Here is an 18,975-nt window from a genome sequence, read left to right as displayed (position 1 = left end):
TATTCTAAATGAATACTTAGTTGGAGTTCTTACTCTTTTAAAAAAAAGGAAGTTCCAAACTGGCAAAATTTCAAAAGGAACATTAATAAAAATATAAAACCACCAAGTTAATTTGGACAGAGGGGAATTCTATATTTACTCAAGAACATGCCAGTAGAAGAATAATTTTAAAAAGGGAGGAAGGACACTCAACAGGTATCCTCTTAAAGGTGACATCCTTATGTAGCAATCCCTGATGCACCACTGTGATGCCCAGGGAAGAGACGGTAGACTGGAAATCCTCTTTTAAAATCATTTAACTTTTGGATGATTACCTAAAATGCTTCATTTGGGCAGCAGATTCACATGTCTCTGTGAGGGAAGCCTGTGGTGCTAATGAGCAAAAACACCATGATTCACAAGGCCATTCAGGGACCTCTAAAAAACAACCCAGTTCTGAAGAAACTGTTGCCTCATATATGGGAGAATGTAGGCTTTGAGGACCTCACTGAGATTAGGGATATGCAGCTGGCCAATAAGGTGAATGGTTGCCATGCATGCCAGTGCCATTAACTGTGTAAGGGAACTGTACCAACCCAGAGCACTGGTCTGGGACCTGAGAACACTTCTTTCTTCCCTTCCAGGCTTTAGGTATCACCACTAAAATCACTACTGAAATTCTGAGTGATGTACAGCTGAAAAACACTGGAGACAAAGTAGGAGCTAGTGAAGTCATATTCCTGAACAAGCTGAACAGACCTCTCCCTTTTCCTTTGGGCTGATCATCCAACCAGTGTTTGACAATGGCAACATTTACACCCCAAAGTGCTTGACATCAGAGAACAAACTCTCCACTCTTGCTTCCTAGAAGATGTCCAAAATGTTGCCAGTACTTGTCTGCAGACAGGTTACCTGGCTGTGTCCTCGGTGCCACACTCCATTATCAATGGGTGCAAGCAGGTCCTGGCTTTGTCTGTCAAGACTGAGTATACCTTCCCACTTGCTGAAAAGGTCAGGTCCTTCTTGGATAATCCATCTGCATTTATGGCTGATATTCCTGTGGCTGCCTGCCACTATCACTACTGCTGCTGCTGTTGCTGCAGTATCAGACAAGGCTGAAGCCAAGAGTCAGAGGAATTAGATGAGGATATAGGTTTTGGTCTCCAACTAATCCATTCAGAGCAACCAACTTGGCCAGCTCAATTTTAGAAACATGGAAATATAGCCTTACTTCTCTCTAAAAAGAAAGTGAGGGAAAGAAAATCAAAGCAAGCAAAATAAAATGTAATGTTGCTTAACATCTCACACTAATTCCAAATACAAGTTTATGCTGCAGGTGAAAAAACAGAAATTGATTGAAACAGAAATTGTCCCTAGGGGGCAGCATGCTACTTTTAAAACTTCAGCACCTAAACTATGAGCTGGGCGTGACAGTCTGGAGGTAGAGGAAGGAGAATCAGAAATGCTGGGTCATCTAGGACTACAAAGCCAGCTGAAGGCCAGCCTGAGCTACATGACAGACTGTCTCGAATAAATAAACATTTAAATTAAGATCGAACACGAGTCTTGAACACAAGTAGTTTTTTCTACTTATATCTACTGAGCTTTAAAACTAGAGGTGGAAAATATACAATATCATGGATATGCATATACTGTCAACCTATTTTTATAAATGGTACATATAGAGATATTAACTTTATTTCTAAAGATGAAGAAAGAGGGTAACAGAGGGGGCACAACTCTGGCAATGTTACATTGCTAGGAAATATAAAACCTAACATGCCAGACATTTGAGGCTGAAATCAATCTATCAGACCCAAAAAATTAATTTGTTTAATCAATTAAGCATTCTGTGGTCCAGGAATTATTCAAAGCATGACATCTACTATAGCGCATATATTAACTAAGGCAGTAGGAAGTACTTTAGAAAACAATTTGGAGGGTTAAGGATAAAGCTTGCCTAGCATGTAGAAGGATGTTTAATTGCTAATATTGAAAAAAATTGCCTTAGGAATTTTAGGACCATCAGCGATTTTATCTTCTATCTAATTTTTTTAGAATACTCACTCTCAGAACACTTCTCTTGAAACTCAGCTAGCATGTCCCCCTCCCTCAGTCACAATGGAGCGTTTATAAATAAGGGCTCCAGTCTACAGCCTTGGCTGAGCCTATGTTTGAGTCATTTGACATATGAGCAAGGAAGGATGTCTGGAAAAGGAATCTCCAGCCCTCAAACATTCGAAGTCCCAGACATTCCCAGCCCAGTAAGCATATATTGTATTGTAGAAAACAGAAATCACTCCTAGGCCCTGTTACATTAGAATTTCTCACACATAGAATCTATAAATAATAAAATGGTGATTGCTTCATGTCATTAAGTGTTTTGCAAAACTTGTTAGGTACCAATAATAACTAGAATAGCTCATGTCAATCACTTCATTCTTTTTGTTTGTTTGTTTTAATTTATCAATTTTTTATTGATTTTTATTGAGCTCTACATTTTTCTCTGCTCCCTTCCCTGCCTCTTCCCTCCCATCAGTTCATTCTTAAAACAGTGATAGTCCACTATTTTTATCTCTTTGAAGATGCAAAGATGTCTAACTTGTGGCCCACAGGCACACCTGTCCAAGTGTAGCTATGAATGATGGTACAGACACCATCCAGATGCCATATGGATCTGTAGGTTCATGTGGCCTGAGGGTTTCTTAGGAATCCCTATGCATACTATGCTACCAAGACCTGCAAGCCACCATGGACTTCATAGTGGTCTAAAGTGTTGTTCTTGCTAGTGTTCATTAGGCTGGCAGCAAGTCTCAGTAGAAAGAACATCCCCTTGGCTGCAATGATTTATTCCAGACCACAGCTCTCCTGAGAGCTCTTTAAAAAGGTAATTGCACACACAAATGTGAAAAACAAAACAACAACTATAAACTTAGTTAAAACACTGAGGGTTTTTTTTTTCTGTTGTTATTGTTTTGCTTGTGTGTGAGAGCGAATGTGTGTGTTAACTTGTGCACAGTTCTCAAGCATACACTTCGCATGATGGCTAGAAAGATTAGGTGACTAGCCCAAGATTATACAAGCAAAATTAGGAGGAGGCACTTGAAAACAGAGTTACTTAATCACAAAGACACTTGGAAGGCAGAAGCAGGTAGACTTCTGAGTTCAAGGCTAGCCTAGAGTGCTGTAGGTCAGCCAGGGCTTCACAGTGAGATCCTGTCTCAAAAAAAAAAAAAAAAAAAAAAACAAACCCTAGGATCCAGGATAAGAACTCACTGTTCCTATGTGTTGGGGAGAGGAAGGGGAATAGAGTTTTGCTATTTTATATAACTTAGCTTTTCCCCCACTTGACCTCTCAAAAGAAAACCAACAATTAAAAAAAAAATTCTAAATTGACTTCCTAAGTCACTGTACAACAGAAAAATGTTTCTTGATACAAAAATGAATAGATGCAAATGAATGAGCAAGGCAACAAAAACAGGGTTTTCATTACATCAATTATTAACTCTGGAAATGAATATTCTGAAGTTACTATGTAAGAAGAGGTTTTCAAAGCAAAGGTAAAGGTCATTCCTTTTTAGTAACAACAGCAACATTTGGACTGCTTGGAAAGCCACTGAGATAATACCCTAAATTTTAACACCCACAGCTTCCTAGAGGCAGCCATTCCATTCTGAACTATGATTTCTTTCTCTGTTGAAGAAATAGAATGTTTTGTGATCTGTAATCTTATTGTCGTCTATAGTAACCACGCCATATATGACTAAACACTTAAAAATGTGGCTCATATGGCTTAAGAATTGGCTTTAATGAGTACTGAGGAAGGGCTCCAGCACCGAAACAATTACCCTCAACTTCAAATGTTTTTTTAATTAAAGCTGCCACTTCTGGTTAATGTTTATCCACTGGACAGTACAGGACTACAAGACCTAACTGCAAGACTACAAGATCTCTGCATAGTCTCCTAGTTCTAAAATTAAATAATTTCTAACTCCTAATTGTTTAAAATTCTAACCTATCTAAAATTGACTAAGTAAATAAATCTAACCACATAATTGGTAATACGACCACAGCAAGGGGGATAAAACAATCCTAGTAACCGTTAAGCATATTCCTGACCAGAACTGATAAAACATTCCTGCAAGGAAGGGGCTGGAGAGATGACTCAGAGGTTAAGATCATTTTTTAAATAATCTTAAATTTTTAAAAACTGAGGTTTTAAAGGTAAGATGATCTCTATTGGAACAACATTATAACATGAAATCAGCTACAAATAACAAAAACAAATCAGTTTGGTTGTGTTCCATAAAATTTTACTGATAAGTTTGGATTTCATATAATTTTCACAGGTCATCAAATATTATTCCTCCTTTAATTTTTTTCAAGAATTAAAGAGGCTAGGGAAGTAGTTCAGTTCTAGAACACCTGCCTAGCAAAGGCAAGGTCCTGAGTTCAATCCCCAGTGCTGCAACAAAACAAGATTTAAAAGTTAAAAGTTATTTTGCCAGATGATGGTGGTGCACACTTTTAATCCCAGCACTCAATAGGCAGAAGCCTAGTCTACAGAGATAGCAGAGATAGTTCCAGGATAGTTGGGCTACACAGAGAAATCCCTTCTCAAAAGAGAGAGAGAGAGAGAGAGAGAGAGAGAGAGAGAGAGAGAGTTTAAAAACTTATTAAAGTCTTCTTTCTTACAATTCACAGATAATAAAAAAAAATAGGTAATCAGACTTGTCTCACCTATCACAGTCTGCCACCACACTATGCTCAACTCATGACTACATAACTTGGACAGAATATACTGATGAAAACTCAAAAAAGTGTAAGGAGAAATGTGTTATATATATTAAAAACAAACAAACAAAAGATACACTTACAAGCTGGGCTGATGAGATAGCTGAGTAGATATAGGCACTTACCACCAAGCTTGAGCACCTAAATTCAGTCCCCAGGATCCACATTGTGAAGAAGGGAATCAGCTCAACACCAAGTTGTCCTCTGACCTCTACATGCACACCCACTTTTCACTGTGGCTATGGAAATGTGGAAGAAACCTTTGGCTGGGCCACAAAGTCTGAAAGGCTAGTTTAAGTGAGCATTAGAGGATTTGAGGTATAGAAAGTTAGTTACATCATTAGTGCAGAATATTTATGGGAACACTAGTTCATATAGGAAGGGGGATAAAAAAATCATTTACACAAGTTAAAGAACCAAAATCCTGAAAAGTTTTACTAAATAGAATTAGTTATCTTCATTTTATATTTACAAAATAAAGAATGCCACTCTGTTGGAAAGGACAGAGAAAGGAAGTCTCTACATATTAAGGTGGTGTGGGAAGTCCTTGTGTCTGTGTGTTGCTTTTAGTGGTTAATGAATAAAGAACCTCTTTGAGCCTATGGCAAGGGCAGAATAGAACTAGGCAGAAAAACTAAAGTGAATGCTGGGAGAAAAAAGGGCAGAGTCAGAGAAAAGCCATGGAGCTGCCGGAGACAAGTGCTGGGAACTTTAGCCGGTAAGTCACAGCCACGTGGCAATACACAAATTAATAAAGATGGGTTAAAGTAATATGTAAGAGTTAGCCAATAAGAAGCTAGAGCTAATGGGCCAAGCAGTGATTTAATTAATACAGCTTCTGTGTGATTATTTAGGAACAAACTAGCATCCTCCTTCCTACATTAAAGTCATAATCTTCAAGGTGTATTTTGTGTAGAAAAAAAAATATAATACAAAACATCATCAGTACAGTAAGCTAGTTTCTACAAGCACAAACAAGTAAACAATAATCTTTTTTTTAATTGCATCATACTGTTCAAAAAGGAAAGGGGGCTACCTATAGAGTACGGAAGGCAGCAAAGGTGTTCAAACTTCTCTACATAGGCCTTTTTATATTATCACGAAATCTGAATCAAGTAGCCACATTACTGATTCAATAAAGGAAGTGAGATTCTGAAAATAATCGAGCCAGGCATGCCTATAATCCCAGAACTTAGTTACAGGGAGGTGAGGCAGGACAAGTGCAAGTCATGGGTTAGGCTAGAATATATAGCAAATTCCAGGCCAGCCTGAGAAATAAAACATCTGTCTGAAAATAATGAATAAAATAAATTGAGAAGTCAGAGGGTTCAGATGATATATACTGTTAGTTAGAAACTGTGACTTTACATATTTTGACTATACTATTTGCATATAACTAACAATAGCTGATCTATATCACTTATAGTTGTACAACAGATTTCAAATTTATCTAAAGAAAGACAATATAAGCTTCTTAAGAATGAATAGGAATGAAAAGTGCCAAGCATGGTGGCACACACCTTTAATTTCAGAGCTCAGGAGGCAGAGGCAGGCAGAACTCTGAGCTTGAGGCCAGCCTGGTATACAGAGCAAGTTCCAGGACAGTGCTGTCTCAAAATACAAAAATAAGAGAAGAAGAAAAGGAAAGTTAACAAATGATGTTTGTATTACTTTAAAAACTCACTAAGATGACAATCATCTGAAATGGGAGCAAGGAGCCATCCCAGATTGTTGCAGGAAATTTGATCATCCTGTGATACTTGAGACTTTTAAATAAAGTTTACCTTGAATTGGAGGGGGGGGTGGAGCTAGAGACTAGCCCTCCAAATAGGCCATAGAGAAGCCAGCAATTTGGATAGAGAAGAAGCACAGGAAGGAAAGGATGGGGACTTGAGTTTGGCACTTTTTGGTTTTGGAACAAGTGAAGAACATTTCTTGCTAGGTCTCCAGTCAAAAAGCAAGGTCAGCTAGTCACTAGGCTCCGCTCCCTGATTCACAGTAAACTTTATTTAACAGTTTCAGAGTGTCACAGTAAGATCAAAATTCCCACAACACCAAAGACCTATCTACCCAAGTTAACCCAAGAGCAGTTTCTGGTAGTAGATATTGTTGTATGGTTTTGCACCTGTCTTCTTTCCCTTGAGACTAACAAATATTAAGATATCTACAACCTTAAAAACTGATTCTTTTCTTGGTGCTATCTCTTAATCTTCTGATCCAGACAGTCCTCAAAATTCTTGAAGACTGTCTGATTTACATTTATGATGCCTACTTTCCTCAATTGTGCTACTAAACAAAGTCCTACTCTATGACTCTTCTGCTAGAGCAACAGAGGCCTCAAATAAGGATAAACCAGAATAACTTCAGCAGTATCTCAAAAGATTTCCTCTGCTATGGTACAACCTCCACATTCCCACCTATTCTGAAAAGTCTATAAAGTCTGAGACGAAACCCAAAGAACTTAATGTTTAATCTATATTTCAAACAGTTGGCTTGCCAAAATACACTTGAAAACCAGTTAGTTAAGGTCACCAATAACTTTCCAATAGTCAAAATCACAGAACTTCCTGCTTAATCTTTGACTTAGCAGCATTTGATACTTTCCCAAAATTCTCTACTTTACCTTTTACCTTATAAACAGATATTCTTATATTCATTCGGTTCTTTTCTTCCCATCTAAGGACACTGAATCTTTCAATGATGATGATTAGGACCACAAGGATCACCTTCTTTACGAATAAATGGACAAAACATTTCATCAATGAGCTATAAAGCCTAAGCAACTTTAACTTCATTAGCTTCCAAGTCACACTTATGCAGATAGCCAGTGTATTGCAGCATAGGAATACAAGGATGCTTCAGAAGCAACAAATATGAATCTGAAAATTCTGTCTTGCTATTTATACTTATAGACCAAAAGGCACATGTCTTTAAAATGCATTAATTTATATGTTTTTTATGTGTCTATTAGGGAGGAGTGTGTGTGTCCTGGTACACAAGAGGATGTGCAAATGTACGCACATTAAAGTAGAGGTCAGAGGTCAGCTTTGGGTGTTATTTTTCAGAACTGTCCACCCTTTATATATTATAGGCAGGGTTTCTCACTGGTAACCTAAAACTTGTCAATTAGCCTAGGATGACTGGCCAAAAAGCCCCTAGAATCTACCTTGCTTTATCTTCCCAATGCTAGGATCCCAAACTTGTGCCACCACACCTGACTTTTTACATGGGTGTTGGGAATTGAACTCAGATTCTCACATATTTCACAGTAAGCAATTTACTAAGCTGTCTCAATAGACTGACACACAGAGAACAGTTTCAAGACACCTGGCTGAGATGATCAATCCTCACAGAATACTCCAGTCAGGACTTGATCATAATTCTAAACCTTCTTTAGGTTCCCATAAGATTTCAGCACTCCCAATCAGAAGTAAGTAGTCTAGATAACTATGTTCACATTCCCAAAAAATGAATTATGGATATTTATCTTTGTTTAGAGTGTTGGTTACAAGTTATTATAGATAATGGTCTGGGAAAAAAAAAAGCTAAACAAAAGAGATTAGATTCAGAGTTCCTGTTTTGAAAAGTGGGGGGGGGGATTGCTGTGGGACAATGGTTTTGTATTGTTTTAATAGAATACTGATTGGCCAGTAGCCAGATGGGAAGTACAGGCGGGGCGACCTGGCAGGAAGTAGAGGTGGGGCAACAAGAACAGGAGAATCCTGGGAAGAGGAAAAAGACACTCTGTAGTCGTCACCCAGCCACAGAGGAAGCTAGATGAGAATGCCTCGCTGGTAAAAAGTACCAAGCCTCATGGCTAACACAGACAAGAATTATGGGTTAATGTAAGATGTAAGAAAGAGTTAATAAGAAGCCTGAGCTACTAGGCCAACCAGTTTATAATTAATGTAGACCTTTGTGCGTTTCTTTGGGACTGACCAACTACAGGACCAAGTTGGACAGAAACCTCTGTCAACAACACGTTTTTCTGAATTTTACCATTGTTCTCCTCTCTCCAAATTTTGTTATGATTAAAGAAAAATAATTAAATGGAAAGTTTATTCCCTACTTTGACAGTATGTCCTGATGAACTATGAGCCTCAGAAGTAGCAAGAAAGGGATACTAGCAGGGAAGACACTAGTCTGGGGTTGAAAGAGTGGCACATAAAGATGACTGAGCAAATAAGTAGTTACACTAAAACACAGTAAGAACCAATTTCTTACTCCTGGAGAAGAGAGTCATAAATACAGAATGGGAGCTGGGTCAGTGGTTCTTGCCTAGCATGCCTAAGTCCTTGGATTTAAACCCCCCATACTAACAAAATATAACATAAACACGGAAAGGGAAAAGGCTGGAGAGAATTCTGGAGTGCTAAACTACTGTTTTACTGGTTTAAACAAAGACATCAAGTGTCTGTTTTGCTTTTTAAATACCTCCTCTACTGAAAGAAATCATGATTCCTTGGAGAAAAGAATGATCCCACAGCTGGAACAGAAAAATCTAATAAGATGAGAGCTGGAGAGATGGGCCTGAGGTTAAGAAGACTGGCTGCTCTTCCAGAGTTCCTGATTCAATCCCCAGCAATCACATGGCGAAAGACAACCATCTATAATGAGATCTGGTGCCCTCTTCTGGCATGCAGGCATACATGCAGGCAGAACATTGTATACATAATAAATAAATAAATCTTTTTAAAAAAAAAAGAAAGAAAAATATAAGATGAATTTAGAATTTACTAAGAAGTACACCAATGATGGGGACATATCCAGAAGACAAAGAAGTCAACTTCAAAGGGTTCCACTACAAAATCTGAGACAGTTTGAGCAGTAAAATAAAATTTCAAATTATAGTAACTAATAAAAACCACCAAACACAAACAGAACCATGAGTATATATCTGTAGCAATGAGTGAGAAAATGCCTACCCTGACGAGGTAAACCTAAGTGATAACATTTAAGCTCTGATGAGAGGTATCGGTATAGTCTTGGGTGTCTCTCTACCTAAGAGCATGGGCCTTAGTGTGTATAAAGGCTCTAGGCTTGCTCCTCAGCATCACAAAAGAAAAGAGGGGTTAGAGATTTAGCTCAATGATAAATCATCTGCCTAGGAAGCACAAGATTTTGAGTTTTGTGTTCAATATGAGAACCGGGGGGAAAAACAAAAACAAAAAACAAAAAGGCAAAACCTAAAAAGTGAAAATGATGACTTCACATGATGTACATAGTAGAGACACTCAGCAAGCATGAACTTACAGTGTTCAAGGTCAAACATTACCAGTGATGGGCCACTACTGTGTCTCTGGGTGGTGTACTAAGAATAGCACATCTTTCTGTGGTAGGCACTCCTGCCAACAATGTCTTCAGTGTGCATGTGAGCAGGTATTGGGAGCATTTGACTAATGAGACATGTTACAGAATAAAAGGACTGTACTATTTGAAACTGTCAAGGTGATTAAAGACAGGAAGGGTTACTGAAGGATTGTTCTAAACTCAAGAAGGGTAAAGAGGGACTAGCAAGACCACTTGGCAGGTAAAAATGCCTGCCACCAAGCCTAACAATCTTTAGAACCCACATGGTAGAGAGGATCAATTTCCAAACATTGTCTTCACTTTTATATATAATTGTCCTAGTACATACTAAATATAAAATAAAGGCCAAAAAAAATGTTTAAGCAAGACAGTGAAGAGATGTGACAACTAAATGCAATGTATGATCCTAAATTGGCTTCTGGACTAGAAAGGAAATAGAAATACCATTAGGATCATTGGGAAAATGTGACTGGCATTTATGAACCTGAAGTTAGTGTTCTTTGAAGGCTCATTTCCTGATCAGGCAGTTTTGTAGGAAACTGTCCATGTTTTGGTAACTACAGTTAGAATATTTAGGCATTTTGTTCACGACTTGCTCTCAAGTAGTTCAGAAAGTCTAATTAGGTTACAAATGGTGCACTCATTAGAATGTGGAACTAATGATAAGAATGCACCAGCTAAGAGTTTGGTAGCTTCACCAAAACTTTAGAATCCAATTAGGTGCAATGTACGAGGGCTGATATGAAGACATGACTAGGTTAGTAGAGTGTTTACCTAGCATACACAAAGCCCTACAATCCATCCACAGCATCACATAAATCTGGCATAGTGACACATGCTGCACTCTCAACATTTGGGAGGTACAGACAAAAGTCTGTCCTTGGCTATACAGAGAGAGCTCAAATCAGCCTGAGCTACATGAAACCCTGTCTCTAAAAACAACAAAACAGATGCAGCAGAAGAGAAAAATTATCAATTCCAATGCCAAAGGAACCTCTGGACAACTGAAAGGACATCACTAAGTCCACTTAATTAGGTCAAGACTAACAAGATGTCCAGCTAATATTGTATACACAAATAGTATATACCTAGTTCAACGTTAAAATGTGATTTTAAAATGAAGGGCTTTCAGTTCTTTATATATACCCTAAGAATTTTCATTAGGTGTGAAATTACTTCAAAGTGTTAATTTTCAAAAGTTCATTGTAAACTCATGATAACCATGGTGCCAGCAAAATAGCTGGTTCACTACATATACTCAAAAGTATTTGGCCCTCCCTTCCCAAAGGAGAGTTGCCAAAGGATAAATCTTAGTACTGACTTCCTCCATGTCTAACTATATTCTCATTCTTTATTTCCCCATCTCTAGCTCCTATCATAATACCTCACCTGCGCCACTCTAACAGCAATCTTGTCTCCCTGACACCCTTCTAAAGCTTTGTACCATTAACTCTAAAATCAGGAACCTATTTTTAAAACTTATACTTAATTTTATATTTGTTTATCCAAATATCTGTAACCACCACCTATTGCTAATATCAATTTACAAGGCAGGAAGATTAAAAGATATTTCGTAAACACATTTATACATTCACACACAAAGAAAACAATGACTAAAGTAAGTACCAAGGGAACCGAGAATGGAGAAGGGAGAGTAAGAGATTTTTGAGCAAGGCACAGCAGCTCAAACCTATAACCTCGACACTCCATAAGGCTGAGGCAGGAGGACTACCAAGAGCGTGAGATCAGACTGAGCTAAACAGTGAGAACATGCCTCAAAAAGAAAAAATGAAGATTTTGACTTGACTTTTAATTTATACTTACTTTAGAACCTCATGTTTATATTATTTTATTTTTTTAATGACATGGCAGGGATGCCAAGGTGAAGTGAGTATAAGTTCCAATATTTAGAACTTTCAAAACTTTACTTTTCCCAGTCTGACATCAATAAATAAAACAATCATTTACCACACTGAGATAAACCAAGGAGATGATTTTTTTTTCTCTCCCCCACCTCAAGGAGATGATTTAAAGTCGAAATAAACCATCCTAAAGGTTGTAATATGGTCACCAGGAAGCTGCATTCTACAGGCAGATATGACTGACTTGCTCAAGCACAAGAAAGTCATGTGACCTTGCTTTCTCTCCTACCAGAGTGAACCCACATAGGAAGAAAAACTATGCCCACTCAGAGATGGACACACATTATAAGACCATTTATGTATCCTTAAACATACTACATACCCTTTCACATTTCTGACTTTCATACATGTTGTTCTACCCTGATCAGTTTCACTTCATCCTTACCCAAATGCCAATCCTCATTTCCCCCAGATCTTAATACACTGTCACTCTGAATTGTGTATGTGGACAGGTATGATCAGCCTAGAATTGGAGCTCAAAGAAAAGTATCAAACTGCATTTACCTTTATACATAGCATCATTCTCATTATATTAGAGGTTCATATGTTTGATCAACACATAAAGGAACATTTGCTTCATCGTTCCCAAACAAGACAAATTTTTCAAAACTGCAATAATTAAAAGAAGGTACAATTATTTTTCCAAAATAAGAACATCTACAGTCTACTTTTATAGAGATATGTGAGATAACCCTCCACTATCCTAGTCCTCTAGTGTCAGACTGAGGACATAAAATGTTTAACATTAGGCAAATGATTTAGTTACAGTAAGCCATCTGAATGTTTATCATTTGAGTTATGTTCACGAACACGAAAATATAAAACAAAAATTTGCTATGCCAACTGCCACTTAAAACATAGTCCTAGATGCTTCAAATATATATATACATATATTCATTCTTAGTACTCAACTACAATTCAAGGTCACACTAGCACTCAGAAATCAGAGACAAAAAGATTGCTTTTGTTCAAGGCTAGCCTGGACTACATAAAAAGTTTCAGGCTGAGTTACAATATGAGGCCTTGTCTCAAAAACAAACAAAAAAATCAACTGGCTTAAAGGTCATATAATTTGCCAATTATATTGTAGAATGCAGCTTGGCAAATTATAACATCAGATTTTAAACTCATTTGTCTGACTCCAAAGTCTGTAATCTTTTTCCTATATTGAAAGGCCTCCACAATACAATGTTTCCAATATATTCTTTTCAAAATTGCATCTTGATCACAAAACTTTACTAAACACACAAATATGGTGGAGAGGGTTGTTTCCTGGAAAGAAACAAAAAATATCAATTCAGATGGTGATTGGGGTAAATGTTAATAATTTTTTTAATTAAAACTTTCTTAAAAATACAAATTACTAAACAGGGCTTGAACTCACGAAGCAATACAAAAAAAAAACAACCCTTGTTTTAAATGTTCTCATTAGATAAAAGCTTACCAAAAAAAAAAAAAAAAAAAAGTAGGAAGTGGGTCTGGGAAGATGGCTCAGTGGGTAAGGTGCTGAATTTGAATTCACAACACCTAAAGCTAAAAATGGTGACATGTACCAGTAACCCAAGTACTAAGCAGGGAAAATAAGCTAACTGGGTAGCCAGTTTAGACTGTTAAACTCCTATTCAGATCCAGTGAGAAACCCAGTCTTTAAAAAAGTAAGTAAAAGTAAGGGGGGTAAAGGGCTGAAGAAGACATCCCAGTGTTGACTTCTGTCCTCTAAGCCTGCATGGACACAGCTGTGAACACACACATGAAAACTTTTTTATTCTTACAAAGCTTTATCTAAACAATCATATATAAGCCCAAAGGTACTTACTGCCAGATGTGAAATCTAGATCATTATGACTAGTAGTCTTCTAACAAAAAGATGAGTTCTGAGAAGACTTAAGAGCAGGTATATGGACTGAAGAATCAAGAACATACAAACTGAGGAGATAAGGGTGAAGGGAAACACAATGTTGCTAAGCAAGACTAAGGGGGCTGGAGAGATGGCTCAGCAGATAAGAGCACTGACTGCTCTTCCAAAGGTACTGAATTCAATTCCCAGCAACCACATGGTGGCTCACAATCTGCAATAAGGTCTGGCGCCCTCTTCTGGCCTTCAGGCACACACACAGACAAAATATTGTATACATAAAAAATAAATTTAAAAAAAAAGCAAGACTAAGGAACGGGGTCAGCAAGATCAAATTGAGAGAAAAGTCTTCGAGACCAGCAAACAGATTAAGAATTACTTTGATAAGTACCAGGAACAGTTATATATCTTACATGGTAAGGTGGCAAGGATTGTTTCTTTCCTGTGGCTTCATAAGTCCAGTGCCAACCTATTTTTTAAAATTGCTAATCTAAAAAAAAATTAATTGGATCTTTAAAGATTCAGTTTTTATTCCAACATGTAATGTTCAGTGACAGAGAACTTACATAGTGTTGCCTTGTATCTATGTTGGAATAAATAAAAAAAAATAAAGTATTGCTTTGGGTCACACAATGCTTTCACCAAACAACTTTGTATGGGAGTATGCGCAGGAAATAACCCCTTATCCTCTGTGTACTTTTTATTCTTCTCAAAAATAAATTCCTTATATGAATGATGAACACACTGGAGAGGGAGAACCCCTTCAGAAATGTTTGTGAATATTAAATGCCATTGTACATTATAAGAAGTTACTGAACTTTAAAGCAAGGTGGTGTCTTGAAAACAATCTTTCTGGCAATCCCTTCATTTCTCAACAGGCTAAGCTGAAGCTCAAGAACTAAGTAAGCAGCCTTGATGTCATGACTAAACCTGAGGAAGACTAAATGTCAGACCTTGGATTTTCTAGAAAGCAAAATTTAAGAACTGTGCTACTCAAGAGTGCATAACCAGTAACCACATTTAGTGAGAAATTTAAAATGATTAAAACTAAATGCAACTTCAAACTCAGTTTCTCACATATACCAGAGTCATATTTCCAAGTGTTCTATAACCTATACATAGTTAATGGCTACCATATCTAACAGGGTAGGGAAAAGAATAGTTCCCTCATATTTGTCAATTATATTTCAATAAATCTGGGAAAGAGGGGAAAGTATTTTCACCACTACAGAAAATGTAATTGAACTGCACTACTCTAAAGAATAAGCTTTAGAGTCAGGTATGGTTTGAATTCCACGTGGAGGAGCGCAGATGACACAAGACTGACCTTATACACACCTTACAAAATATACTTGATGATCAAGTAAAATAACTTATTTATATGTACACTGCCTGGAACTTAACAGGTAATAAATATTAACATTCTTCCCTGAGGATCCTCTTCTTTCTACTACTCTACAGAACATCCTATTAGAAGATAAAAATAAGTGAGCCTCCCAAATGAATGCCTTCCTCTGAAGACAGCCCATTCTGTTCTTACCAATTTCTTCAAAAACTTGTAACCTCTCTTCCAATGTTTCTACTTGGGGGATAATGAAATAAAAGATGACTTTGAACATAATTAAGTGTCCCTTGTATCTTATATGACTATACTGAGTTCTCATTCAAAGAATATAAAATAAATCATAGTTTCTAGACAACATTTCTATGCCGGGAAAGAATAGTTATATACTTCTTCATTACATTACTTTGCACTATCTGCACTATTAATCAATCATTCTATGAAAATATAACAGTATGTTTCTCTACAGTATTTTACTGCCCTCTCCATCCCCTAAAAACCCAACTTCCAGAAGGTAAATCAATCTTTAAGGCTTCACAGTACTTCTACTGAGCCAGTAAATTTAATATCTCTGAACTGTATCATTTTAAAACTTTGTAACATGTAATAATCCAGAAAAATAACAAAACTCAACTGAGTTATGAATCAGTACATTTCTATCAATAAGCAAATTTATGAGCAAGAATTTATATTTAGCTACATTAAGTCACATAAACTTGCATTCCTAACAAGTTCACCAATTTTACATTTCTAATATGAAGAATTCAAACAGACCTTTAAACCATTTGCCCTTAACATCTACCAAACAAGACTCCTACATTTTTTTCTTTAAGACTTCTTGCTCTTTGCCAGGCAGTGCTGATGCACACCTTTAATCCCAGCACTTGGGAGGCAGAGGCAGATCTCTGAGTTCGAGGTCTGTCTGGTCTAAAAGGAGAGTTCCAGGACAGCCAGAGCTGTCTTAAAAAACCAAACAACAACACAGCAACAAAAAGGATTTCTTACTTTGGTGCGGGAGAATTATCTGTATTCTGTCAATCATGTATTTTAATAAAACGCTGATTGGCCAGGCAGGAAGTATAGGCGGGAAAACCAGACAGGAAGTAGAGGTGATGCAATGAGAACAGGAGAATTCTGGGAAGCAGGAAGGTTCCTCTGCCACTCCTGCCCAGATCACCGAGGAGGCAACATGTGAGCTGCCATGCTGAGAAAGGTACTGAGCCGTGTGGCTAACATAGATAATGATAATGGATTAATATAAGTTACAAGGACTAATAAGGAGCCTGACCTAATGGGCCAATCAGCTTTATAACTTATACAGATCTCTGTGTGATTGATTTTCTCTGGAACTTGCCAGCTGTGGGATACCAGGCGGGACAGATACCCCAACAAGCCGGCTCTCATATTACATTACTTTTTAAACAACCTAACTCTCAGAGAAGGAAAGAAGTACTCTCAATAAGAGTCTCCTTTAAATTCTCAATTTCCTATTTTGTTCCTTAAACATAATTTACTCAAAAAGGTAGCAATGGATCTTCCTTTCAGAGTTGAGAAAAAGCCACAAGTACTAAATTAATAATACAAACTGTATGTCATTTACAACTCTATATACAAAGGATTAGATTAAAACACTTCGAAGTATACAAACCAATAGAGTCAATAGAGTTCACATTAAGTTTTCTTAAAAACTGAAGTTTCTATTGCTATCACATTTGTTACTACTGTTTCACTTTATACATTAAAAGGTGGCACCTAAGCCTAAACTGATAAAAATTAAATTGTAGAATTCTGTAATTTTTATTAAAGTTCTTATTTTAAAAAATATAATAACATCTACACTGGTCACAGTAGAACAGTTCAAGAGAATTTTCCTGAGGCTGCATTCTAAGTACATCCGACCCAGAAAGTATTTTTAGCAAATGTGTTCAATAGATGCTGGTGTTATGCCTAGCCTAAATTAGAAATTAGTGTCATAAATTTAAAGCAACAATGTTACTAGGGATATTTTAAAGATACTCAATTAGGACACGGTGGTGGAGGAGGAGGGAACAAGAGGACATAATTTACCCATCACCTAGAAGTTAGATATCAGAAAGCTGAAATAAGTCACATCTCTTACTTCTTTTGAGGAATCTGTGATTTTTCTATCTTAACAAACTTTAACCAAGTCAATATTAAGAAAAACTGTAAAACAGTGATGTTTCCTTGTGTTTAAGTCTTTTTAGCAAATGTTTAAAGCAGATTAGGTAAATAAAAAATACTGTCATGTACACAAATACACACAGACTATGTTGATCTTATAAATCAGACAAGATCACAACATTATGGGGCCATCTATGTACAATGATGTCAATACAAAATAAGAACAAAGATAAAAATACTATAGAAAATTTGAAGAGACACAAAGATAGTTTTTGTGGTAACTGGAGCAGAAATGTATTCTGACAACAGCAAAAAAAAAAAAAAAATGATGGTGTCCACAAGATGATCGATCTCAGATTATGAGTGGGAAAAAATGGATCTAAATTAACTCATAAGTTTTTCTTTTCAAATTAATTTTTTTCTTTAAAAGAACACTGAATTTGTGATTCTCAAATTCGAGACTTAAATAAGAAATCTAGTTTAGTCTTAAGCACATTGAGTAATTTGTTTAAGGCAACTCCCTCCCCTTTTGGAAAACATGCTTCCCCTCTGACACAATGATATTCACAAACCCAGGATTTTCAAAAAGCTGTGGCATTTACTGCCCCAGTCTCCTTTCTAGCCCAACTATCTTTAAATGGCAGACACATTGGCTTTTTGTTTTTGTTTTTCTTCCACAGCCATGTTTTACATGTGACCAACGAACTGTGTTATTTCATCTGGACCCAAGATCTGGTCACACACTCAATATTTCTTGAATTGCTCATTCCAAAAGTAGCTAGTAGATATGACAGGTCCTCCTGGAACAAGCAGTTTTTAAAACCCCACACATCGTCCTTGTACACACTGATGTCACTCTGTGATACAAGGCCAAACATAGTCTCTAGCCTAAGTTTCAGGGAAACATCCACATGCATTATCAGTAAAATTGTAAACTGTTCATTTTTGAAGAAACCCCAGCAAATGAATCCAGACGTGCATTTAACTGCATCTCAACTTTCTTTAAAATAATAATAATAATAATTTTAAAAATCCAGTTTCTCTTTAATCTCTGAATTGATTTTCAGAAGTTTGTCTTGGGACAATGCACGTAACTAAGGTTTCGTAAGAATCGTTTCTGTCCATAAAAAACAATCCATACGCTCCATTTTTCTGTAAGTAACTATTAACAAACATTGCCACAGAAGCATCAATTTTAAAGTCAGAAAGCCAAAGATCACTGCGCTTACGTTTACAAAAGTCACAAACACTGGACTGTCCTTTACTACAGACTCGCTTTGAATCTGAGCGTTATGAAGGAAGCGAAGATTCCAAAATATCATGAAAATCTCAGTGAAGGATTCAGATCTGTTCTACATCTCAACTTTTGGGGGGCCCCTCTACAGATTCATAAAAACAAGTAGGTACTAGCAGAGTCACAAGAGACTTTCAAGTTCAATGGGAGGGATCTTGTGCTCATGAAGCACGCAAAAAAAAAATGCTTATATGAGTCAATTAATGTAACAATAATAATTAGATAAAAGAATACTACAAATGGAATTCTGAAGATTCTAAACCAGCCTTACCTTGAGTTCAGGAACACTGCAACGTTCCATCTCGCATCTATTCCATCCCTAGCAGAAATTTCAACT

The 18,975-nt window shown here is 36.9% G+C and overlaps 1 protein-coding gene and 1 pseudogene across 5 annotated transcripts in view; one reads left to right on the top strand and one right to left on the bottom strand.

Annotated features, from left to right (window-relative positions):
- The window catches only part of Ptpn4 (protein tyrosine phosphatase non-receptor type 4), a 171,538-nt gene that overhangs the window by 151,887 nt on the left and 676 nt on the right, over nucleotides 1–18,975 (bottom strand). The window lies entirely within an intron of this gene.
- On the top strand, nucleotides 249–1,188 carry LOC125406696 (putative ribosomal protein uL10-like pseudogene; annotated as a pseudogene).

Source organism: Myodes glareolus, chromosome 5, assembly GCF_982192425.1.
Source record: "Myodes glareolus chromosome 5, mMyoGla1.1, whole genome shotgun sequence".
Taxonomy (NCBI): domain Eukaryota; kingdom Metazoa; phylum Chordata; class Mammalia; order Rodentia; family Cricetidae; genus Myodes; species Myodes glareolus.
Note: the sequence above shows the minus strand (reverse complement) of the source record. Positions and strands in the feature narration are given on the sequence as shown.